Source organism: Bos taurus, chromosome 15, assembly GCF_002263795.3.
Source record: "Bos taurus isolate L1 Dominette 01449 registration number 42190680 breed Hereford chromosome 15, ARS-UCD2.0, whole genome shotgun sequence".
Taxonomy (NCBI): domain Eukaryota; kingdom Metazoa; phylum Chordata; class Mammalia; order Artiodactyla; family Bovidae; genus Bos; species Bos taurus.
The window spans coordinates 76536512-76563214 of NC_037342.1; the positions used below are offsets into that span (position 1 = coordinate 76536512).

Below are 26703 nucleotides of genomic sequence, written 5' to 3' on the forward strand. Positions count from 1 at the left end.
AGGGCATTTCAGGACACTTCTTAGGATGCCATATATGATCCAAGTCCAAAATGTAAGCACCGTAGCAGCAACCATCCCTGCCTCTACACAGCTCCTGCCCGACTCTTGGAGTAGACTGAGTGTGGGAGTGGGGCAGGGAATCTGGGGCGAAGCATCACAAATCTAGAACTGTAAAACAGGTAACAAATTCTGAAGGGAGATATATCTGGAGACATAAAAATTTCAACTATTACTTGAACTGTGTGCAGACTGCTAAAGGAGATCCTAGGATATACCAAACTGCTAACTGTGGCTTAAGTCTACAAAGAGAAACTTCAATGTTTAATCTTTTTATCCATAATTTCTAAATAAGAGACAGTGTAGTAGATTTATATACGGGTCCTGACAGGCCAATTGAACCCAGCTCTGTCACTTTCTCGGTGAAGTGTTCAACACTGAGTCGTGTCAGACTCGCTGCGACCCCATGGACTGTATGTAGCTCGCCAGGCTCCTGTGTTCATGGGATTCTCCAGACGAGAACACTGGAGTGGGCAGCCATTCCCTTCTCCAGGGGAATCTTCCCGACCCAGAGGCTGAACCTGGGTCTCCTGCATTGCAGGCAGTCTTCACCGTCTGAGCCACCAGGGAAGCCCCTGAGCCACCAGGGAAGCCCATTTTCTCAGTACATGACAGTTTCTTGGAATAGTTATTTAACTTCCTTGTACTCCAGTTTCATCATCTGTAAAACGCAGCATGTATATGATAGGATTACCACTAGGATTAAAAGACTTACCAAATGAAAAGTGCTTGCTATTATATAATTCCAGTGCTTGTACCAAATAATACCTTCTTTCTATAATGAAGAATTACAGAATGGCAATAAGAAAAATATATTTAAGGCCACAAAGTCCTATAAACAATCAGCCAGGGACTTCCCTGGCGGCCCACTGGTTAAGACTCTATGTTCCCAATGCAGGGGACGCTGGTTTGATCCCTGGTTCAATCCCTGGTCAGGGAAGATCCCGCATGCTGTGTGGCGCAGCCAAAAATAAATGAATAAATAAGTATGCAATTCTAAAAAAAAAAATAAAAATCAGCCAAAATAAAGAAAATTATTCTAAGCAAATTGAGACTGTCCATTGCAAAGGTCTCCAACTCATTTTGTATTAAAGATATCTTACTACTGTCCCCTTTAAAAAAATAATAAGAAAATCTCAAGAGAGTGGTTAAGACAATAACAACACTTTCATCATCTTATTCATTCCCACTGCATTTTACATTTTACATAAAAAGTAACTCACTTATAATCCTCAGATACACGAGGCCCTAAGAGAACAAGTCACACGGTCAGCGGTGGGTTCAGAATCCAAACCCAGGCAGTCTGGCTCGTCTACACGCTTCATCACTACAGAACACTCCTTACCGCCTGACACAAAACCTCCCTTGAGGCCTCTCCTACTTCACATGCTAGTCTCACATACAGTAGGCCCTCCAGCAATGTTTCACTGTCTTACCATATCAACTGGAAATCAGCCTGCTTTGTATTTTTAATGTTCATTTCCCCAAAGGTCAAGAAATTGAAGAATCATGCTGAGGGGAATTCCCTAGTGCTCTAGTGGTTAGACTAGACCTCACTTTCACTCCCAAGGGCACAGGTTCAATCCCCAGCTGGGGAACTAAGATCTCACAAGCTACAGGGTATAGCCAAAAAAGAGAAAAAAAAAATGATGCTGAAGAAAAATGAAAAGAAAAAATTCTCACTCCTTCCTTTATAGCAATTTATTTACATAATTTCTGGGAGAAAAGAGGACTTTAAAACCTTCAACCAGAAATAAATTTGATAAAGTACCAAATAAAACTACACCATGAAATTCAGTTACTATGTAATTACACTACAAACCCACCAACTCCATCTAAGTAAGAAAATTACCTATCAGGAAATAGAGATCGATGCCACAGTACATCTACTTTTGTAAGGCAACCAGAACAGAACGTAAATCTCAAAAAACATAGTCAACAATGAATGTGACTGAACAAACTCTGTCATGTCTGTGCATTACCCCTTCATCCAACATGAAGTATGACATCAACACACCAGGCAAAAGGAAACGCAGAGCCTGCATGCAGAGCCCCCCGTAGGAGCCCTTTCTTATCCACAAAACAGATGCATGTGCCAGTGGCCTCCCTGCACTGCCAGAGCTAGGATTCTCCACACCTTGGTCTGCCTGCCTGTGACAGAGCCTCTCCAAGGACAGTCTCCATCAGTTTCTTCTGCCCTGCTCTCATGCTGCCCTACCCAGCGAGAAATAAGAACATATCCCTGAACCTGGGCTGACCGTGTGACTTGCGTTGACCACAGAATGTGGCAGAAGTGATGATATGCCAATTCCAGGCCTGGCAACATCCACTTTCACCCTTGGAAACCAATCACCAGGCTGCAAGGAAATTCAAGACATCACTCTGGAGAGAGAGGCCATATAGAGAGGTCCTAGATGATAAGACATTACTTAGAGAGAGGCCACACTGAAGACTATCAAGGTCTGAGACCAATGAGTTGAAACTCTGTTGTCCTGTCTAACCCAGCCCAGACACCAGCTGAAAACAGACGAGTGAGCGACCCCCACAGATGTGACACAGAGCAGAAGAGCCGACCAGACGAGCCCTGCCCAAACTCCTAAACCACAGGGTTGTGAGAAGCAACAAATCATGATCGTCCTAAGCCACAAATTTGGAAGTGGTGCAATACTATGATTTATAATAAGAAATACACATTTTGGTCTGTGTCTTTTGGCACAGATTTCCTAAAACCCTTGAAATTTCCTGAGTGAGAGAAATCTTCTGTCATTCATAAGGAGCTTCTTTTAAACTTATAGGTTGACTTAGGGTGGTACCCTAGAAAGCCTCAGGATGGGGCTGGTCACCAGAAAAACCAAGTGATTAGAGGGAAAAAAAAGGGGAGAGGGGTTAGATGGGCGGGGAGATTAAGCACTATAAAAACTACTAAACAAGATTTGATGACCTTCCAGACTGGTGAACACATTCACAGGCCAGGAGGGTGATACACCCCAGTTCTATGAGGACAGAACCTCCTATGTTTCAGACCCTTCCAGATCTTACCCTATGCACCTCTTCATCTGGCTGTTCATCTGAATCCTCTATAATAAACTGCTAAGTTTAAGCCTGAGTTCTGTGAATCACTCTATCAAATTAGTCCAACTCAAGCAGGGCGTTACCTCCCACCTATAAGCCATCAATCAGAAGCAGAGGTGACAACCTGGACCTGCAATCAGCATCTGAAGTCCAGGTGGTACAGTTCTGTGGCACTGAGCCCTTAAACTTGTGGGATCAGATGCTATCTCCAGGTAGAGTGTGTCAGAACTAGTTAAATCTGTAGAACACCCAGTCAGTGGCTGCTGAGATTTGGAGAAATGCTTGCCAGTTTTGGAAAAAACACCCACTGAGGTTGTTTTTCCATAGCAACAGATAACTAAAACACTACCTACCTAATATCCAGTGCACCTAATTCCTTGTTAGGGCTCTTTCTTCCTCACTAGACTACAAACTCTGGGACATGTCTATCCCAGTCCAGTACTTAGCCCAGTGCCTAGTACAGAAGAGAATGAAATGTGTGTATATTTATATCCAGCTATGAGGGAAGCCCCAAAGCAAACTCTAAACTGTCATAAAGAGCAACACCTCGGTGAAAAAAAAATGTGGTCAGTTATAGGTGGTGCTGATGGTTCAAGGTCATCAATTCAATTTCTACAAGTCAAATATCTCCAAAACCAGAGAACTTTGTACCATTATCTAATCTCAACCAGTCATTTTATCATGCACGTGTCATGAACCAGGAGAGAGCCAGGCAACAGAGTATGCACAGCTCAGATCTATCCCCACCACTCCTAACTGGGGGGAAAGAGGGTGGGACCCAAACCTAAAAACTGTATACCCCAGGGAGAACAGGAGTCTTTTGTAATTTTTATACTCATGTAACAATGCTTCTTTATACTCATATTTGAAACAGGGCACATTCATAACAAAATACAGAAGCAGTGGATTTTCTGAGAGCTGCTGCTGCTGCTGCTAAGTTGCTTCAGTTGTGTCCGATTCTGTGCGACCCCATAGACGGCAGCCCACCAGGCTCCCCGGTCCCTGGGATTCTCCAGGTAAGAACACTGGAGTGGGTTGCCATTTCCTTCACCAATGCATGAAAGTGAAAAGTGAAAGCGAAGTCGCTCAGTCGTGTCCGACTCATAGCAGGGCTGGGAATATGGGCTACTGTATATTCTGAGCTTGAGAGTGCTGGATATAAAAGTGATGTGATTTAATGGGTAAAGCTAAGACTAAGAGATAAGAAGCTTCTATGACTGATTTCTACCACTGACGTGTTACATAATCTTGGACAAATCACACTCCACGTATAAAAACTGAAAGTAGTAACACCCTCTCTTCCTATCTTAAGGAATAATATCTCTGGAATATCTCAGGAGTTACAAAAAGCTCAAGGCAAGATTACAACTTTTCAAATTAAAAGGCAAGTTAGGAACCAACAATAACCAGAATACACAATAACAGGACTTTGCACAAAGAAGTCTGGCACACGCAGCTCTGAAAGTGCAAAGGAAACTACACTGGCTATGAAGCGGAAACAGAGAGTACCTACCTCTAATTAATCACCTCACATACTAAAAGCAACTAATTTGATAGAATCAAGACCTATACAATCAAAATTAATACAAAGCCAAAGCAGCAGCCAAAGACTAGAAATATTAATAAAATGCTAGTGGAGGACTTCTCTGGTGATCCAGTGGTTAAGAATTCACCTTGCAATGCAGGGGACGTGGGTCCAATCCCTTGTCAGAGAATTAAGATCCCACATGCCAAGGAGCAACTAAGCCCGCCTGCCTCAACTAGAGAGTCCGCCCACCGAAATGAAAGATCATGCATGACGCAACAAAGATTCCGCTTGCTGCAACCAAGACCCAACACAGCCAAACAAACTAAATAATTTTTTTTTAATGTTAACAGAACCTGCACCTGTACTGCAGACATGCACAGCATTTATGTTCAGAATTACATGTATAAAATCATCAGAATTACATGTACAATATCATATAAGAAACAAATTGCCAGTCCAGGTTCGATGCAGGATACAGGAAGCTTGGGGCTGGTGCACTGGGATGACCCAGAGAGATGGTATGCGGAGGGAGGTGGGAGGGGTGTTCAGGATGGGGAACACGTGTACACCTGTGGCTGATGCATGTTGATGTATGGCAAAACCAATACAATATTGTAAAGTAAAAAAAATAATAATAATAATTTAAAAATTAAAAAAAAAAACAAAAACAGAATTACAAACACTCTAAAATACAACTGGTCTGCTTTTAGAAAGTTAGGCTAAGAGGTTACAGTGAATCAAATACCTGTACAAAGGTTGTCAGCCCAAATTTACCAAGAGATAAGCAAGCAATGTGACCTCTTTTTCTTATATCCACAGCCCCCAACAAGCTTTTTAAATATATAAACTCAGTGTAAGGCAGACCACTAAGGGTATATCACAAAGAAGCTGACAACTTTCAAAATGCTTTGAAGATAGGAAACTAAATAAATTCGAGTGATTGTTATTTTAATAAAGGGGAGGGAAAAAACACCAGCTTTTCTGCTACAGATTTTGCTGACTAGAGCTTCCAAAAGTAACTCACAAGGATGTAACCTAATGTCTGCAGGAAAGTATGCTCAAAAACAAAATATGATCAAAACTGGAAGCAGAAGGCTGTAAGACCCAAATTTGAGACTGACAATCTTCCTTATTCTCACCTCAGAAAAACGAAAAGAAGTTTTTAACCTGCAGACTCTTCTGGGGCAAAGAGTGAGCTGAAACCATAAGAACCCCTTCAGGTTCTTGGAAGAATACAGAAGAAATCACTGAACCGAGAAGAAACTGAAGCTCAATTTTTGAGTCACAAGCCATCAACAGGACCAGGAAGGCTACCGCTAAGTGCACAAAAGTGGCAAGAGACTTCCTACTGGCAAGTAAGAGAAAGAAAGACAAAAAGAGTAGCTTTTGATGGAAGAAACTTCACAGAGACAAAAACAGCTTAACCGCAGAATCGAGAAGGGACCCCAGCTGCTTCAGGCACGCAGGCCTAACAGCTTTGGCAACAACGTACCTCTCATCTACAAACAGCATTAGGAGGCTGAAGTGGAGCTGCTTTCAAGTCACGAAGGATCACGTCTTTCTGTTTTCTGCATAGTCTTTGGGGACAAGAGAGTCCAGCTCTGCTCCCTGGAGTACCACACGGCTCCCAGTCGTTCCTGGACACCCCTGGAGCCATAGCGACAGCACTGTAAAAAAGCTTTAAGGACACTAAATCAGGTGTCCTCACAAGCCCAGACAGATAGGATTACTCACCAGGCAAATAAGAAAATTTAAACCTGGAAGAGGTTAAGAAATTCATCTAGGTTTGCAAGATGAGTCAGTAGGCAAAGCAGGATTTGAATTCAGGCTTTCCTTCAGATAGTATCAGAGCTCGACTCCCAGTCCTTGGCTCAGCAGATACTGTGTTCAGTGTTCTCCAGTGTTAGAGTCAGCCCAGGTCAGGTTCTTGGCTGACTAGAACAGGGAAAGGAAAAATTTCCCTCAAGGCTTCAGGAAAAGGAGAAGTCAAATTATTAAACGCAGAGCTCTTATGCTAAAAGGTCCAGATGCCCTTCTACCTCGCCAATCACATTCCTCAGCCAATCAAAATAAGGCACTGGATTTTAAGAAACTAGTCGTTTTAAGCTCTGACTGGAAGTTGGATTGCATTTCCCCAAATTTCCAAACAAAAAACACTTAGGGGGGACAAGAAAGATGCAAAAGCAGTTACAGCCAGCCAGCAAGTGTTTACTGAATATCTAGGCGCTCAGCACTACTCTAGGTACTGAGGATCCTAGAGCCAATGAGAGCATTCCTGCCCTCAAGGAGCTTATAAGAGCTCTTTATTTATGCAATAAAAGAGTGACACTTTCAAGTACTGATAAATGCCAGGAAGAATATATAAAAAGTAATGTTGTTTAGAGGGGACAGATTAAAGGGAGGAAATCAAGAATTCAGAATCATTTCTATTTTTCTATTACTATGAGCCTGAGAAAATATGAATAAGGAGAAACGTTAAAATACTTTCATTCAAATTAATACTACCATATAATCCAACATCACTTCCTATTTTTAAATAACTACATGGTGCTGCTGCTGCTGCTGCTAAGTCGCTTTAGCCGTGTCAGACTCTGTGCAACCCCATAGATGGCAGCCCACCAGGCTCCCCCGTCCCTGGGAATCTCCAGGCAAGAACATTGGAGTGGGTTGCCATTTCCTTCTCCAACGCATGAAAGTGAAAAGTCAAAGTGAAGCTGCTCAGTCGTGTCCGATTCTAGCGACCCCATGGACTGCAGCCCACCAGGCTCCTCCATCCATGGGATTTTCCAGGCAAGAGTACTGGGGTGGGGTGCCATTGCCTTCTCCGAAATAACTACATATATAAGACTAAATTTGAAATAGCCTTCAAAGGAAGCATTCTTACCTCAAAAGTTACAGCCAACTTAAGGCCTTTACACACATGGCAGTAAGATCCCAATATTTATCCACCAATATTTATCATCCACTGACCGCTAAAGACGAGTGGTAGAATATAACATATTTAAAACAACACTTTCACGGAACATTTGCTGAATGCAGCATACCTGACAGTACTAGCTAAGCCTCTTTCTGCACATTATCTCGTTTACTTCTCACAGTGATGCCATGAAGATAGTACAGTGTCATTATCCCCACTGACAAACCACAAAACTGAGGCTTAGAAAGGTTAAATGATCTGCCCATGTGGGGGGGAGACTCAAATTCAATCAGATGCCAAAGTCGATGCTCTAACCACTCTGCTATACTGCTTCTACAGAACAAGCAGTAAACCTCAGATACAGAAAAAAAAAAAACCCAAAAACCTTTTTCATGTCTTCACACCTATGTGACTGAGAGTTAATTCAGGAGATAAAGAGAAAAGGAATAAATCTGAATAACTCCAAGTCAGAACACAGGGCTATAACCTAATTCCACAAGATCCACAACTTAACCTCCCTATCTATAACAGAGCTAACCTCACCAGTGCTAACCATTACTTGTCCCCTGGTAGGCTGTGTTAATTATTATTTGTAATATACACACAGATCATCCGTTGAAAGAGACAAGGAAAACTACAGTGTTATGATTATTACTGCCTTGATGCTAGAGCAAACAATCGATGTAAGTAAATTATGTGCACCAAGAATGCAGGGTTTGAGGGACTACCCTGGTGGTCCAGTGGCTGAGGCTCCGCGCTCCCAACGCAGGGGGCCGGGGTTTGATCCGTGCTCAGGGAACTAGAGCCCACAAGCTGCGACTAAAGACTCTGCACGCCACAGCTAAAGACTTCACACCCCGAAAGGACGACTGCAGAGCCCGTGTGCCGCAATTAAGACCTGGTGCAGCCAAGATTAAAAAAGAAAGAAATGTAGGGTTAGGGAATCATTTAACTAGTTGTTTTACCTCTAATTTTCTTCCTTTTAAAAAAAATTTATTAAAGCAATACATACTGTATGACCCAGCAATTGCACCTGGGCATTTATCCAGAGAATGTACATTCACACAAAAAAATTATACACAAATGTTTATAGAAGCTTTATCTGTAATAGTCAAGAACTGGGGAAAAACTCAGAAGTTATTCAGTGGGCAAGTCATTAAACGAAACTAAGGCATATCCAAACCTGGGAATACTACCCAGCAATTAAAAAGAAACTATTGATACATGCAACTTGGATGACACTCCAGGGAATTACACTGCACTGATCAAAGAAAAACTGATCCAAAAGGCTACATTCTGGGAATTCCCTGGCAATCCAATGGTTAGCACTCAGTACTTTTCACTGTCTGGGCCAGGTTCAATTCCTGCCTAGAAACTAAGATCCCACAAGCCATGGAGCGGGCCCCCAACAAAAAAATTTTAATTAAAAAAAAAAAAAAAAGGTTGCATACTATATGATTCTATTTACGTGACATTCTTGAAATGACAAAGGAAGACAGATCTGTGGGATTACAGAGCTGGGGGAGGGAGATACTGGCCGCCTTCCCCCAGAGGATATGTTTTCCAGATTCTCTGCACAAAAACTCTACTGCCACTTCATCGACTGCAGCGTCACCTCACGGCGGCGTGGAGGTGGGAGTGACTATAAAAGGGTGTCAGGAAAGGCCCTGCGGGACGGAAACGTTTGCTGTCTTGGCTGTATCAGTGGCAGCACCCCGGTTGTTAACAGTGTACTATGGTTTTTAAAGATGCTACCATTGCCACTGGGGGAACTGGGTACAGGGCACACGGATCTACCTCACTATCATTTCTTAAGACTGCCTATAAACCTAAAATTATCTGTAAACAAAGGCTAATCAGAAAAAAAGGAAAAAAAAAAACACGCCTCTTGCAACAAGTAAAACAACAGTCTGTGGTCAACAGATTTTGTTTTCTGTATCAAAATGGGATCATATATACTACGTTAACCTAAAGCATACCTTCTTTACCTGTCACACAGGGACTCCCCTGGCAGGCCAGTGGCTGGGACTCTGTGTTTCCAATGTAGGGGATATGGGTTCAATCCCTGATTGAGGAAGTAAGATCCTATATGCCACATGGCCAACTTTTTTAAAAAATCACTGCATCATAGAGAACTGGGGGGGAAAAGTCTTTAAGTGCCAAGCAGGATGGCAGGTATAGAATATTCTCTGACTGGGGCAAATGTTTCTAATGCTCGCGTGTTGTCGCTGAGTCAGGTGCCTTCAGTGAGAGCACGATATAGAAGTGGCATTCTAAAGAGATCTGCAGAAATGCAAGGTCTGCAGCAGCTCTTCCAGGATCCTACCCCCTTCTCTGCCTCCTCAAAGTAACCATCCTTATGGGCCCACAGAGGAAGAAATGCCAAATGATTTCTTTTGAGCAAAAACTTGCAAGAGGGGATAATTCTCCCACATACTGAAGCCACAGCAAACAAGCTTCCCTTCAAGCAGAAGTGCAAAATATCTTGTTAATAACAGTGCAGACTACCACTATTAAGTGCTTCATGTTTTGCGTACTCCATCTCCAGAGCCCCTTGCTACCCCTTTGCCATTGTACAGACCAAAAGCTGGCTTGATGTGAAATTACTCGCCCGTGATCAAACAGCCAGTACGTGGTGAAGATGGCATTCAAAGCTACAAGCGTTTTTCCCATTTTATCAGATGCTTTTCCATTTAGCATGTCTGGGGGGACTATATATGTACCAGGACCTATTATAGGTGACAGTGACAGAGAGATAAAAAACCAACAAATACAACACAGAAAAGGTCTCCAACATCAGAGTTTTCTGAAGGCAGCGGCAGTGTACTGGCACTATAACTACCATACTGAAACATGGCAAGTGTTACACAAAGTGCTGGGGTTTAAAAATCCAACCATCAGCCCCAAAGCAAGAGACACTCTCTCACATTAGCCTCCTTACAATTGTTCTTAGTTTCAGTTCCATTTGGATATTCTACAAGTCACATGTTTCTCTCTGTGATCCTTGGCAAAAGGTGTGCAGTGGCCTTCTATACAAAACACTGCCCCAGACATGCTCAGTATGAACGGAAGCTTGCCAGCTCAAATCAGCGGAAAGCTCCTTAATGCTGTAATGCTTTGAAATTTTGGCAATGAAAAGAAATCAATGTTTTTAGTCAAATCACGGATGTACAAAGTTAAATGTGACTTAGATATCACTTTGAATACAGAGTCTTAAAAAGGTATAAACCCACCTGCCCATTTTTATAAGACTCACAAGGGCAGCTCTCAGACAAAAAGCCCAGGTCTCTCAACTCATTGTATGGCATTCCTTTCCACTCTTTCTTCTTTATGGCCAATGAAAACAAACTTAGTGATGTTCAAGTTTTTCTCCTTTCATCAACAATAGATGCATTCATGAATCATGTGCAGTTTAAAGAGATCTTTATCACAAACAGGAATGCTAGGCACCCCTGAGATATATACACACAGAGGTAAAGGAGACCCTTTACTCTACCCCACCCACCCTTGATATGAAGCAGCTCTGCAGGCATTTGGGAGGGAGATGTTAACACACTAAAAACTGCCATCACCACATATGTCATCAGTATCTTAGCAGGAGCTAGTAGTGAGGAGGTATCTACTGATACTATGAGCCAGGCACTCAAGAGTATTTACATGCTATTCCCTATCCTTACGAATACTCTTGAAAAAGGTGTTATATCGTCATGTATATTGGTGCACACCAGGTTTAAAGAAGAATCCCCAAACCCCACAGCTGCCAGGGGCCGGGCTAGAATTTAAACTCTAGAGTCCATACTCTTCACCCACTCCATGCTCCCTAGGGATAGAATATCTGTCCTGTCTGTACATGTGGCTGTGACATCAAGTAGCCTCAAACTTCGACATTATTTCTTGAATAGCAATTATGTAATTTAGCCATCTGTTCAATCTTCTGGTTGTCTTTACTAATTTTCTTTCATGATTCCTTGGTGGTCTTCCATGTTTTCTTCCTTTTTTTTAATTAGCAAAATCCTTTGTCCAAATGATATCTTATGCGAAAACACTAAAATATAAAACAGATCAAACCAAATATAACATATAAAACATAAAATATAAAAATATCACATATATATATATATATATATGAAATGCCAACCTGCTCCAGTATTCTTATCTCAGAAATTCCATGGACAGAGGAGCCTGGCAGGCTTCAGTCCGTGGGGTCCCAAAGAGTCAGACGTGACTGAGCACACATATACACACACACACACCCGTATGAGAACCAATGGACCTCACCACATGATTTTCGTAAGAGCCCAGAGATCCCTCAGGAGGCATCACTTTTTCTTATCCTTTACAACAGAGATGTTGCCATCCACCTTACAGGTTTCTTATGACTATTAAGTGAAGGAATAAATATAAACTTCCCAGAATGCGGTAAGTATTCAAAAGTTGGCTCCCCTCTCAAGAAAGCTCAATTTGATGGTATTTTCAGTAGCGGAGACATAAACAAGTAAATGCTCCCATAGCTCAACTAAAATAAATAAACTAGCAAACCTTTCATTAAAGAGACCAATGGTAATACTCCTTCCCAGCCAAGTTTCCAGTCAATGACCCATGGATCTCAGAGCACAACTTTCCTAGCAGACCTGAGATACCCTACAAGGCACCATAATCCAGACCAAAAGTGTCACGCGACTGAGTTAGTGTTGATCTAAGCACCTTAAATTTGACACTTCCTGAGCTGAGCATATAAATTGGCAACTTAATACTGCATTTAATGAGTAATTTTATGCTTACGTTCTGCAACAGAATCTAATGTTCATTTTGCCCATCTTCTGGCTCCTATTCTTCCAAGCACCACAAACCAAAAATGGGCCCATCTCATGGGCACCTTCACCCAGGCAACATTAGCCTGGTCCTTCCTAAACTCTCCACTAAGCCTCTATCGCCTTATCGATGAACCTATTTGCAGGGCAGGAGTAGAGACACACAGATGTAGAGAAGGGACTTGTGGACACGAGGGGGAGCAGGGGAGGGTGGGATGAATTGAAAGAGTTGCACTGAATTACATACGTTACAGTGTGTAAAAGTTCAGTTCAATTCAGTTCAGTTGCTCAGTCATGTCTGACTCTCTGCGACCCCATGAATTGCAGCAGGCCAGGCCTCCTTGTCCATCACCAACTCCATCACATTGTAAAAGTTACAATGTGTCAAACAGACAGCTAGTGGGAAGTTGCTACACAACACAGAGAGCTCAGCCCCAGAGCTTATCTGAACTAGAGATGGGGGATGCGGGGGAGGGAGGCTCTAGAGGGAGGTGATACATGGGTATACTCATGGCTGGTTCACACTGCAGAGGCACAGAAACCAATGCAACATTGTAAAGCAACTATCCTCCAATTAAAAATACATTTTAAAAAAGAATCTATTATCTTAGTCTGCTACTGAAAATGTGCTCCCTTTTCTGTATGTGTAACAGGAGACTAAGTCCATTTTCACAGGAAAAAGGTTCTCAGTTCCAATCTAAGCCCGACCAACAATTCTCAAATTACCAACTTTATGGAAACTGCAGGTGTTGGCTTTGACCCCTACAGCTTAGAGAAGAATCACAACAATAATACATCATACCGTCATGAAAAGGCTCGTTTATAATAAACCACATCCCTAAGCGTTCAACATGTGAGCCAAGAAGGTTCAGAATGCTAATCTTCTATTTCACCAGGATACCTTGAGCAATTCACCTACTCTGTAACGATGATTTCTTCATAAGGAAAATGAAAATATACTCATTAAAATGCCAGCAACACTGCCTGATTAACCATCACACTACTATTTCCTGGGGTTAACAGGGACCTCAGCAAGTCATCTTTGTCATTGCCCTCATTTCTTAACAAGCCCACACCAACATCATCCTAGAAAGATCTTTACGAAGTCTTTGGGAAAGATAGTTCACAACCCTCCTTGGTTAACATTTAAGTATCTTGTAGTCAGGAAGTTCTTTCTAATTTGTAATCTATATCCCTTCTGTTGCAATTAAAACACATCTCCTCTTGTCTTGTCCACTATGGAAAGAGAACATCTGCTTAACACCACCTGAACAACATCCCTTCAAGAGGATTATAAAATATAGGAAGCCTATTTCAAACGACTTCATGGAAATGCAACATGGCTTTAAATGGGTCACTGAGACAAAGGACATAATTAGGAGCCTTCAACTACCAGTTCCATCACTGACTTGCTCTGAAGATGATAGGAAGTTAAAATCATGCAGATGCTGTACCTCCATTATGCCATCAGTAAAATGCAAAGAATAAAACCAGTAACGGAGAACTCAGTTCCTGAAAAAGTTAAACATACAGGAAAGAGAGTCTCAATCCCAATCTAAGCCAACAACTCACAAATCACACACACTCTATAGAAACCGCAGGTGTTGGCTTTGATCCCTACATTTCAGAAAGAATCATTAACAATTACATTAGCAGAGGGCTCTGCAATTCCACTCCCAGGTACATACCCAAAACAACTGAGAACAAGTGCACACACATCCATGCTGACAGTAGCCCTATTCACAACATCCGAAGGTGGAACCAGTCCAAACGTTCGTTAACAGACGATGGACCGACAAATTACGGTGTGTGTGTATACACAGACACCAAAGGCTACGTATCGGATGATTCCACTTACATGAACTATTTAGAATGTATCAATCCAGAGAGACAGAGTGAAGGCTGCTGGATTTCAGGTGGAGAAAAAATTTTAAAAAACTGCTCAATTGGAAAGAGGATTTCTTTGGAATGATGGAAATGTTTTGAAACTAGACACAGGTAGTGGTTGCACAATATTATGTGAATGCCACTCAACTGTTCACTTTAAAATGGTTAATTTTATGTTTTGTGAATTTTACCTCGATAAATTATTTTAAAAGAAAAAAAAAAAACTGCTAGGAGAACTAATGGGCACAATTACTATAAAATCCTTAGCCTTTCCCAGGAAAGTCATCATACAAAATTCTAGGTAGAAAAGTAGCCAAAATTTTAATATTACCTCAATATATCCAATTAGACTTTGAGTAAAGAGTGTGCAAAAGGCAAACAAAACAGAAACTGAAATAAAGTCTATAGTCATAATTACACAGTATCCTACATAGAAAGAAAAGTCAATAAACAGGTGAATGAATAAAGAGAAATAAAATAAATAACCAAGCATATCAGCTAATTAGATATGGAATGAGCTTTAAAAACCAGTAATACTGAAGTACAAAAGACCCACTAGGTAGGGAGTAAGACAGAAAGGCTAATGATAGCAAAGCTGAAAAGTACCTAAGCCTTAAACTCTGAGGCCACATATAAAAATGAGAATTTTTATCTCATCATTGCAAATATCCTCATTCCCTCTCCCCTTTCTGCTTTAATACAACTTTTTTGCAAGACATGAAGGTTAAAAGCAGCCAAGGACACCAAAATGAAATGGTATGGTTCCTACGTTCCTGGACATTCTAATAGTACTTCACTTTCTTAAAAGTCTTACTTTAAAAAAAAATTTTATTCATTTATTTGACTGCATCACATCTTAGATGTGGCATGAGGGATCTAGTTCCCTGTTGCTGCTGCTAAGTCGCTTCAGTCGTGTCCGATTCTGTGCGACCCGAGACGGCAGCGCCTTCTCTGCACAAAACTCCTAGAAGACAAGAAAATCTTCATGACCCCTTGGATTTGGCAACGGATTCTTAGATATGACACCAGTAGTATATAGGTAAATCAAACTTCACACTTTAAAACTTTTGTGTATCAAAGGACTATCAAGAAAGTAAAAAAGACAACCTAAGAATGGGAGAAATTTTTGTAAACTATATACCTGATACAGTATGCATAATATACAAAGAACACTTGGGTCAAACCCAGGCCCCCTGCATCGGGAGCCCGCAGTCTAACCACCAGGGAAGTCCCAAAGTCTTACTTCTTATGGGAAGACAGACATGCTAATCATCAAAGTACACCAACCATTTCCACTTCCTCCCTTTTCACTTCTTCAACGCTGTTCTTGCTATGATCATCAGTGATCTCTGTTTTGCTAAATCAAACAAAATATAGGGGGGGTCACTTCCTCTTTGAAACACACTCCTCTCTCAGTTTCTGAGATTTTCTCCGAACTTCCTTGGAGCTCAGTGCTGAGTGATCTTCTAATCCTAGTCTTGGACACCTTTCGTCTGCGTAAATGCATCCATTTTCCTCGGCTGTAAATACTACCTGTATACCACGGGCATCCAGATTTATTTCCAGCACCACTTCTGAGCATTAGCTCAGTAACAGCTTGCTTACTTCATGTCTCCATTTGTATTATTTCACAGATAACCCACACTGAGCACGACTGAAACTGAGGCCTTCCCTCAATTTTCCTAATAGTTGGAATCTCCTCCTCCTCCTATGCTTCCATCTCAGAACTAGCAATTTAATCTACCTAGATACTCACACCAGAAATTTGGGAATCATACCTGATACCTCTCTCTTCCCACATATCTAATCCATCATTAAGCCTTCCTGTTCTCATTCTAAAATATCTACTGTATCTTTCTGCCTTCCTCCGTCTCCTGTGCCTACAGCCTAATCCAAACCATCACCATCTTCTGCCTGGACCACTGTGTGTGCGCGCGTGCTAAGTTGCTTCAGTCGCTTCCAACTCTTTGCGACCCCATGGACTGTACCCCGCCAGGCTCCTCTGTCCATGAGGTTCTCCAGGCCAGAATACTGGAGTGGACTGTCAGGCCCTCCTCCAGGTTAGATCTTCCCAACGGTGTCTCCGGTGTGTCCTGCGCTGGCAGGTAGGTTCTTTACCACCAGTGCCACACGGGAAGCCCCTGGACCACTATAAATCACCCTAAGTATTAGACGTCCCCCAACTTCCTCCTCTTTCAGATTTTCCACAATTTCCAATTTTTTCCCTCAAAGATTTCCAAAAATTTCCACAATGTAGCCAGAATAATTTTTTAAAAATCATATATTAGGTCACAACACTCATTCTTAAAACCTTCAAAGGCTTCCAATTATACTGAGGGGAAAAATACAGTATCCTTGACACAGTCCTGTCTAAGTCCCTCTCTTCTCCCTATGCCCGCATTCTCCCTCCTGCTCACTGCATTCAAACCACACCAGGCGTCTTTCGGGTTCTCCAACGTGCCAAGTTCTTTCCCACCCCAAGGCTTTCACGCATGCTATTCTCTTCCATTCCCCTTTCGTCCTTCTCACGTCTGCCTAAACCTCACTTCTTCAGAGAAACCTCCCCCAAAGCTCCAATACAATTCATGCCCCCCCACTATAATACTTTTTACTTTTCCATCATAAAACTCTGCACACTATATAATTATATATTTGCATATTTTTTTGTTTGCTGTCTCTCTCTCCCTCTGGATCACACTCTGCATAAGGGCATAAACAATGTTTTTTTTTTTTCCCCTCACTGTAGTCCTGGTATAGTAGCAGTAATTTAGAGAGTTTAGAATTGTTTAAAGTAGTTTAGAATCAGAATAATTTAGGGATCTGGAGCAGGGGAGCCAGGCTGCTTGGATTCAAATCCTGGTTCTGCCACTTACTTTCGAGCTCCATGACCTTGAGCAAACTGCCTAGCCTCTCTGTGCCACCATGTCCATATCTGTAAAACGGGGAGAACCAAAGCCCCTGCGCCATCAGGCTGTCCTAAGAATGAAGAGAATCAGTGATGCAGCGCCTGCTGTGAAGCGCTGCTGTGAGCACGGGCTCTGACCAGTGCTCACTGCGGCGTCCTCACCACCCGCCAGAGGCATTCGGGAGACGTTCCCTGCATGAACGACTGGAGAAAAGACTTTACTACCATCTTTAACAGGCTTTTGTAAATGATACAGCAGGAATATTATAGAGATTTGGACATAAAGACATAAACAGTTAACGCAAAGACTGAACAAACCCAAAGTTTATAATGGCATAAAGGTATAAGAGAAAAAAAAAACAAAAAAAAACTAACTTGACTGGATGCTCAGTCTTCATAGCTAAGTAAAAACACAGTTCACTTTTCCAGAAATTTACCCAAGGAGACTTGGTAGCTTCAACTTTTCTCTAAAGTATCACCCTCTTCCACAGCTTTAATCATTTTCTTCAAGATCCTTCAAGCACCAATCACAGTCCAAAATAGATGGTAAAATTCATCTAACTTTACTAGATACTAGTATTAGTAGAAATATTAGATACTAATATTTTCTACCTGTTTTGCAAAGAAGTGTTTTTCTGATCCTAAAATAGCTCTGGACTGTTTTGCTACATATATTACAAACTCCTCCAAGTCTCGAAGTCTGTCTTGTATCTGGAGTCCTTTCAGACACTGTTCTTTGGAGGCTCCCTCCTTTCCAGCAAGGCTCATCCTCTTACTCTAAGTTACTCAGAAGGACACTGAGGGGAAGGAGGGACAACTTATATGCTTTGTCCCTTATTCCTACTTCTTATTCAAGCTTTCTCAAAAGATCCTAAACTTCAATCTCCGCATCACTATTATCTGTTCTGCTTTTGAGAAACATATGATCTTTAGCTTGCTATAATAATATTGAAAACAATTTGGCAGCTGGAGTGCACAGTGCAATGTGCTACTCTAAATGCTTTACATATGTCAACTCATTTCATTCTCACAACAACTGTATGATGTTCTACAGATGAGGAGAGGCACAGAGAGGTTAGGTAACTTGCCTAAGTCACAGAGCTAGTAAGTACTGGCATTGTGATTTGGACCCAGACTGCCTGCCTTCAGTCAGGACCACTATGCTATTATTCCAAGAGTTTGGCAAGACACACTCTTCTGCCTTGTTTCCACAGGTCAGCTAGACTGAAAACTCCGATTCTCTCCCCAAATCAAGGACGCAGATGAATCCTCTCCAACTCGGCAGAATTTCAGATGTTTCATTATATCATTGGCATATATACCTAAAGCAACGTAATTTTGGTTCATGGGACAATGTGTGTTCTATCCTGGGAAGTAGAAATTAACAAACAATGAAATCATGAAATGTGAAATTTGCCTGAGTTAATTCTGCAGACATAAATATGATTCCAGTGAGTAGCTGAAAAAAATGTTTGTAAAATGCTTTTAATTTTTTGAAGGAAAAGTACCAAACAAGACTGTAGGTGTTATTATTAATATATACACACTCAACAGCAGCCTACATTTTCCCTCTCCTAATTTCACAATTCTCCTAAGTCTCTCCCTTTGCGAGTGTGCCAAATCGCTTCAGTTCTGTCCAACTCGTATGTGACCCCATGGATTGTAGCCCACCAGGCTCCTCTGTCCATGGGATTCTCCAGGCAAGAATACTGGAGTGGGTTGCCATACCCTCCTCCAGGGGATCTTCCTGACCCAGGGATAGAACCTGAGCCTCCTGTTGCTCCTGTATTACAGGCGGATTCTTTACTGCTAAGTTATAAGGGAAACTCCAAGTCTCTCCCTTTCAGTTCAGTTCAGTCGCTCAGTCGTGTCCGACTCTTTGCAACCCCATGAATTGCAGCACACCAGGCCTCCCTGTCCATCACCAACTCAGACTCACGTCCACAGAGTCAGTGATGCCATCCAGCCATCTCATCCTCTGTCGTCCACTTCTCCTCCTGCCCCCAATCCCTCCCAGCATCAGAGTCTTTTCCAATGAGTCAACTCTTCGCATGAGGTGGCCAAAGTACTGGAGTTTCAGCTTTAGCATCATTCCTTCCAAAGAAATCCCAGGGCTGATCTCCTTCAGAATGGACTGGTTGGATCTCCTTGCAGTCCAAGGGACTCGCAAGAGTCTTCTCCAACACCACAGTTCAAAAGCATCAATTCTTCGGCGCTCAGCTTTCTTCACAGTCCAACTCTCACATCCATACATGACCACTGGAAAAACCATAGCGTTGATTAAACAGACCTTTGTTGGCAAAGTAATGTCTCTGTTTTTCAATATGGTATCTAGGTTGGTCATAACTTTTCTTCCAAGGAGTAAGCGTCTTTTAATTTCATGGCTGCAGTTACCATCTGCAGTGATTTTGGAGCCCAGAAAAATAAAGTCTGCCACTGTTTCCACTGTTTCCCCATCTATTTCCCATGAAGTGATGGGACCAGATGCCATGATCTTCGTTTTCTGAATGTTGAGTTTTAAGCCAACTTTTTCACTCTCGTCTTTCACTTTCATCAAGAGGCTTTTGAGTTCCTCTTCACTTTCTGCCATAAGGGTGGTGTCATCTGCATATCTGAGGTTATTGATATTTCTCCCGGCAATCTTGATTCCAGCTTGTGCTTCTTCCAGCCCAGCGTTTCTCATGATGTACTCTGCATAGAAGTTAAATAAGCAGGGTGACAATATACAGCCTTGACGTACTCCTTTTCCTATTTGGAACCAGTCTGTTGTTCTACATCCAGTTCTAACTGTTGCTTCCTGACCTGCATACAGATTTCTCAAGAGGCATATCAGGTGGTCTGGTATTCCCATCTCTTTCAGAATTGTCCACAGTTTATTGTGATCCACACAGTCAAAGGCTTTGGCATAGTCAATAAAGCAGAAATAGATGTTTTTCTGGAACTCTCTTGCTTTTTCCATGATCCAGCGGATGTTGGCAATTTGGTCTCTGGTTCCTCTGCCTTTTCTAAAACCAGCTTGAACATCTGGAAGTTTGTGGTTCACGTACTGCTGAAGCCTGGCTTGGATAATTTTGAGCATTACTTTACTAGCGTGTGAGATGAGTGCAATTGTGCGGTAGTTTGAGCATTCTTTGGCATTGCCTTTCTTTGGGACTGGAATAAAAACTGACCTTTTCCAGTCCTGTGGCCACTGCTGAGTTTTCCAAATTTGCTGGCATATTGAATGCAGCACTTTCACAGCATCATCTTTCAGGATTTGAAATAGCTCAATTAGAATTCCACCACCTCCACTAGCTTTGTTCGTAGTGATGTTTTCTAAGGCTCACTTGATTTCACATTCCAGGATGTCTGGCTCTAGATCAGTGATCACACCATCGTGATTATCTGGGTCATGAAGATCTTTTTTGAGGGCAAAGGGTCTCTCCCTTTAAGTAAAGCTAAATACTTCAGTTTATTCCCTGCTATGAACATTTGAAGGCCCATACGCAGTTTTCAAATTCACTGAACTCAACTTTCAAAGAATAGCTTCTTCAGGGAAAAAACTAATAAATGGAAACTATAAGAAGTAAAAATTAAATTCATTAGTCAAGCATGCTAGATATTCATTAAGTCACGGTTATCTTGTGGTCATGTATGAATGTGAGAGTTGGACTGTGAAGAAGGCTGAGCGCTGAAGAATTGATGCTTTTGAACTGTGGTGTTGGAGAAGACTCTTGAGAGTCCCTTGGAGTGCAAGGAGATCCAACCAGTCCATTCTGAAGGAGATCAGCCCTGGGATTTCTTTGGAAGAAATGATGCTGAAGCTGAAACTCCAGTACTTTGACCACCTCATGCGAAGAGTTGACTCACTGGAAAAGACTGATGCTGGGAGGGATTGGGGGCAAGAGGAGAAGGGGATGACAGAGGATGAGATGGCTGGATGGCATCACTGACTCGATGGACGTGAGTCTCAGTGAACTCCGGGAGTTGGTGATGGACAGGGAGGCCTGGCGTGCTGCGATTCATGGGGTTGCAAAGAGTCGAACACCACTGAGCGACTGATCTGATCTGATCCTTTACTAAGCCAAATCCAGTGTTATCATACATTAAGTAACAGACAAACATTACAGACAGCAATCTATGAAGACTTCCATTGTAATGGCAACAGGAGAACTTTAATTCTCTGAATCGTGGTATGTTGTGATTGCAACTTTTTAGGGGACTTACTGTCAACTCCCACAAACGCCCAGTGCATTCCTCATGCCTTCATCTCTCTCTCTCTCCCCTCAGCCCTTGTCTGTTTCCTTTACAGCACAGCCTACATTTCAATCTTTATCAGATACCTGGTCAATTCTGCTCCCCACTCAAATTAATTCCATCAGGTCAGGAACACTCATGTCTTACTTTTGTACCCCAGCATCTAATAAGCCTTCCGTAATTATTTGTTAGATGAATAGAAGTCTGAAAAGGTGAGGCTTGAAACATACAGTTGCAATCAAGACAGAGTTCCAAAAGGTCTGACTGGAGTATTTCACACCTCAGAACAAAAACACAGTACCGCAACAATGCTCAGTGAAGAAAGGAGAAAGCTTAGGCAAAGAAGTGAAGATTATCAACCCTAAGAGCAAAGGAAGCGACAGAGAACAAGCTAGAAAAGACTACACTAATCCACAAACAAGCCAGGACTAACTGGAATAGAGGGAGTATCAGGCAGCACCTAAAACTTCTCTCCCTCGCACTTCCAAGGACGTGCCCCTTGACACAAACACTTTAGTAAGCTTCTCCAGGGCACTTAATGTTTGTCGCTTCTGTTTTCCATGACCGTCAGGCACAACGCTGCCTTCAAAGAAGCAAGCGGACCGAGAACCCAGACGACATCAAGTCATTGTTGCTCTAAGATAGCACAGACGTTAACACTGGAGGAGCACCTTATCTTTTCAAAGCAGCTTCAAGTATCTTCTTTTTATCAACAGAAGTTATTACAATAGCAGCATTATCTTTCCCATCCTTTCAATACAGACACATAAAAGTGCTCAAAGCCTTGAATTTGAGTCCTACCTCTGCTACATACGTGCTGTGTGATCTGGGACAAATCATTCACTTCTCTGTGATCAGAGTATCCATGGGGAAAATAATATGTACCTTCAAGGACTGTTCTGAGCATTAAGTGAGATTAACACTTGTAAAGAATACAACACAGTAAATGCTCAATAAAGGAAAGTAATCTTCCCTATGGCCTCCTTAAATAGTCCGTACAAGATTTCTCAGCTAGTAAGATGGTAAACCTAGGACTTAAACCCAGGCCGCCTGATTCCTTAATCTGTTTTCTTCCAGCCACATCGCTCTGGCAGTCTGCCGCATACTACTGACACATAAATATATTGACAATAACTGGTCACAAAATTTTTATCTATCAGTAACTAATTTTAGCTTTGAGAAAAAGGGACCAAAAAAAAAAAACAAAAAAAAACCTGATCTAATTAACTTGGGGGGAGGAGGGGTTTGAAAATATAAAACATCAATTATATCCCCAAGCCGCAGCAGAGGTGGTACCACAGCACTTCCGTACAAACAAAAAAATATGACAAGAAACAGAAAGTTCTCTCTGGGTTTATGAGGAACAATTGGAGAAAGAAACGAGCATGACTATGATTAAAGGAACTGAAAAAACCTTAGGTTTTTTTTTTTGGTAAACCAAACCACTGGGCAAAAAGATCTGCATCCCATTCCAAAATAACTCAATCAGGGCTGAGAAGTATCTTTAAAAAAGAGGCCGCAGTGTGCTAACAACAAACTTTTCCTTCCAAGTCTTTTAAGAGTCAGATAAACGGGAAGAGTGAGATAAACCACCCATGTAAACTGTCAACGTTCAACAAGATCCTTGAAGACCATAAATGTCTGTTTTGGATTCAGTATTAATAAGCAGCATAAAGGACCGTGATCAAAAGGATAAAAGTCTCATAAGTAACCTAACACAAGTTGCAAAATATTTTGAAAATTATACGGTATAAAACTAAGCTATTATTCTGTTAATAAAAATAACCAACTGCTTTCAAGTGATATATATAATGAAACTTTTTTAAGTGGTATACATAACTCCTTTCAGGATAAGTTCTAAAAGACATTCAAAGAAATTCACATCTTTAACAATCCCCAAGAACTTTCTTACTAAAAGAGAAGACAGAATAATTCAGCCACATTCGGAATTTGTAAATTCTGAAAGAAAGGCCAGAAGAGAGCTTGACCTGACATTAGCAGAACACAAGAGTTAACCCAGAAAGGTAAAAGTTGAGTGAATGTCTACCACAAAGCAGAGGGGAAGCTGATAAGAAGTTCCACCCTTTCCACCACAACCAAATTTCTTGTCCTCTTCAATTCAACTTAAACCTCTGCTAATTATTTTCCACGAAAGCATAACAAAATACTCCTAACATTTCTTCCTGACACTCACAGCAAATTTCATTTCTTATTTAGCATTCATTAGGAGCCACTAACTCTAAATTCTATGCAGAACCTATCAATCTCCAGGGGAATATGTCCCTCCCTCCTCTAAATTCTTTGTTGTTGTCACTGTTCAGTGAGTTGTGTCTCTTTTGCAACCCCATAGACTGTAGCCTGCCAGGCTCCTCAGTCCATGGGATTTCCCAGGCAAGAGTGTGGGAGTGGTTTGCCATTTCCTTCTCCAGACGTTCTTCCCGGATCAGGGATAGAACCGGGGAAGCCCTCTAAATTCTTTTCTCTGATATTAAATTCTCTTCTGTCATAGAAACTTTTTCAGAGAACATACATTAGCCTAACTTCCCAATATAGAGTCTCCATAAAGACAGTCTAGTAACTCTTCATTAATCTCTTCCTGGGAGCACTCAGGATCTGGCAATTAGGAAATCACTCAAGATCAAGGGCCCCTACATTTAAATCCTGCTGACCTCACTAAAATGATGATGATAATGATAATAGAAAGAAAAAACAATAATCCTTCCAAAACTCATGTGAGAAGTCTAAATTTGTTAAAGTACATAGACTTGTATAGTCTCCCTCCAAGGACTACAAATTTAGTCTCTTCTCCCTTAAGAAAACCCAACTCCTACTGATTCTAAATTTGTACTATGGAAATACTTATTCAACCTAGAATGACCTCTAGGTTGATTATTTTTTTCAACAAAGAAATTACACAAATTAGAATCATGCCACTAAATCCAATGAAAATAAAATGAGGAAGAACATTTAGTCTCCAAAGTTTCCGGGCTAGGAGAGAAAAGGAAAAAATAATGGAGTTCCCATATTTAAACTTTCGATTTAAATATGTCAATATGTGAATGATTTCTACACATAGTCTTTTAAACTCTAGTATACGCAGTAACTAAGTCACTAATGAAATACAACAACACTGGCAAAAAAGAGACTCCTTGGGTTTTATTTGGATTCTTCCTAGAAAGCAGTCTCTCAGGACAAATATCTGACTTCAAAATCTTGACCATCCTCTTCAGGACATTAAGTACTTAACACCACAGTAGAAAGACTTCCAGTGAGAAACAGGCTGCGAGGAAGGAGGAGACAGAAAGTACCAAACCGAAAGCAAACCAGGGAGCAAACAAAATTTTCTATCAAGAAACAAAAAGAAATTGTCATGACTCCTCCCGCTAAAATGATACAGACTTTCAACGCAAAACCAGCCGCAAGACTGCGTGTTCCCTTTACTTCTGAAGTCTCCAGGGACGGAATCTACCTATATTCCTCGGAAGGAGGGACTAGAGAGACAATCAAACGACAAATCACTATGTGGATAAAATGACTGGTTAAGTATGGGGCGGGGGGACACACACAATGAACTGGTAAACAACGAAAAAATGAACTCACAGTACATTTAAAGATCTGTGCCGGATATGGGGAAAGTCACGTCCCAGATCAACCTCAGTTTCCCTACCCAAAAATAGGCGAGAACGTGACACTTGGCTCAGAGGAACCGGAGGGCCCTGCGGCCGCAGGCCTCCACCTAGTCAAGGGTCCCTTCGAAGGCCGGACTCGGAGAGTGTCCCCCAGTGCAACTGAGTCGTGACACCCGGAGCCTTTGGGGGGCGGGAGGCCAAAGCGCGCAAAGCTCTATCCGCTGCTAGAAAGAGGCTTCTCCCACACACTGGGGGTACCGACACCCTCCCCGGACCCACCGAGCCCTCGCTCCCGGACCACTCCAGGCGGCAACCCCAGCATCCCTTCCCTCCTTCCGGTTTCTCCCTCCGCTGCCCGCCGCCTCTCCGACCGCGCCCCCGAAAGCCGCCGCCGTGTAGCTCCTCCTCTGCCTGAGTCTCCGCGGCCGACCGGCGCGCCCGCCCACCTACCCACCCGCCGGCGCCAAGGTCTTCCGAACCCGGCAGGGGAAGGATGCCGGGCCGGGGCCTCCCAGGCTCCTCCCGGGCCTACCTGCGAGGCGGGCGGGGGCTCGGTTTGCAGCCCAACGGGTGGACTGAGCCGCGCACTAGAAGGAGAGGCAAGAAGGAAGCGAGAGGTCCGCTCCGCCGACCGGCGGGAGAAAGCAGCCTGAGCGCGGGGGCCTCGCGGACGAGAAGCCTTCGACCCGGCGCCGCCGCCGCCGCCGCCGCTGCCGCTCGGGAGACATCAAGCGAGAAGACGGCGCAGGAGATCACCGAATAGACGAACGCCCCAGACCTCAAAGGAGGAGCGCCCAAGCAATCGTTCAGGGAACCGCAGTTGAGCGTCGAGAAACAGCTTCGCTCCAACTCCAGGTCCGGCTCCTGTCCAAGGCATAAATAAACGAACCCAGATCATAAGCCGTGGAGTCAGAGTAGACGGGCTTCTGCCATTTTCTGTGTCGAGTGCGGGCTGTCTAAATTGTTTAGAGAACCGGAATTTCTCTTGAGAATGTTGAAGGGCAAGTCTTAGTATAATAACACTTTGTTACTTAACTGTAATTCAGCGACTACCTTATGGACTCTCAACAGTATTTATCCCACCTGAGCCAATTTGACCTTATTGGCTCAGTGAGGTGAATTTTAAAAAAGATAGATTAGATAGATAAAGATATAGCAGAGGCACGGAGAGAATCCAGGCTGAGGAACAAATAATCTCTATTTAAGCTCCAATTAGCTCCCATAAGCATAGCAGAGAAAAGCTGGGAACGTTCAGGGTTGTGCAGTCTGATCTTACAGCAGGAAATATAATAGACATACTGCTTTAATTTTATTCCAAAGGCCTAGAACCACAGCTGTGCTTCTTAATAATACATAATAACCAATCGACTCTTTGGGTTCTAAACTCAACAAAGTGTTATCGGCACAACTATGGCCTGTTTTTGAACTCTCTTAGTAGACAGACTAACATGGTCAGCACAAATATGGTAATATGTTCATTCCAAGCATAATTTAATAAATCATGTAGATCACCACAGTATGGTTTACCAACTGTGAGCAATAATAGTTTATCTTACCCTCCTTAGGTTTAAAAAGAAAAGACAGTCCCAGCCCTTATTAAAGAGTATATAATCCAGTCAAAGTGAAATCCCACATACTTACAGCATTAGTTTTATTTACAA

At 42.3% G+C, this 26703-nt stretch overlaps 1 protein-coding gene across 9 annotated transcripts in view; it reads right to left on the reverse strand.

Annotated features, from left to right (window-relative positions):
- Positions 1 to 25783, reverse strand: part of AMBRA1 (autophagy and beclin 1 regulator 1) — a 172586-nt gene extending 146803 nt beyond the window's left edge. For 7 of the 9 annotated variants that reach the window (XM_059874720.1, XM_059874721.1, XM_005216457.5 and 4 more), the window contains exon 1: positions 25575 to 25783. The gene's annotated coding sequence lies outside the window, so the exon portion shown is untranslated. 9 annotated transcript variants of the gene reach the window in all.
- Between the last annotated feature and the right edge of the window lie 920 nt (positions 25784 to 26703).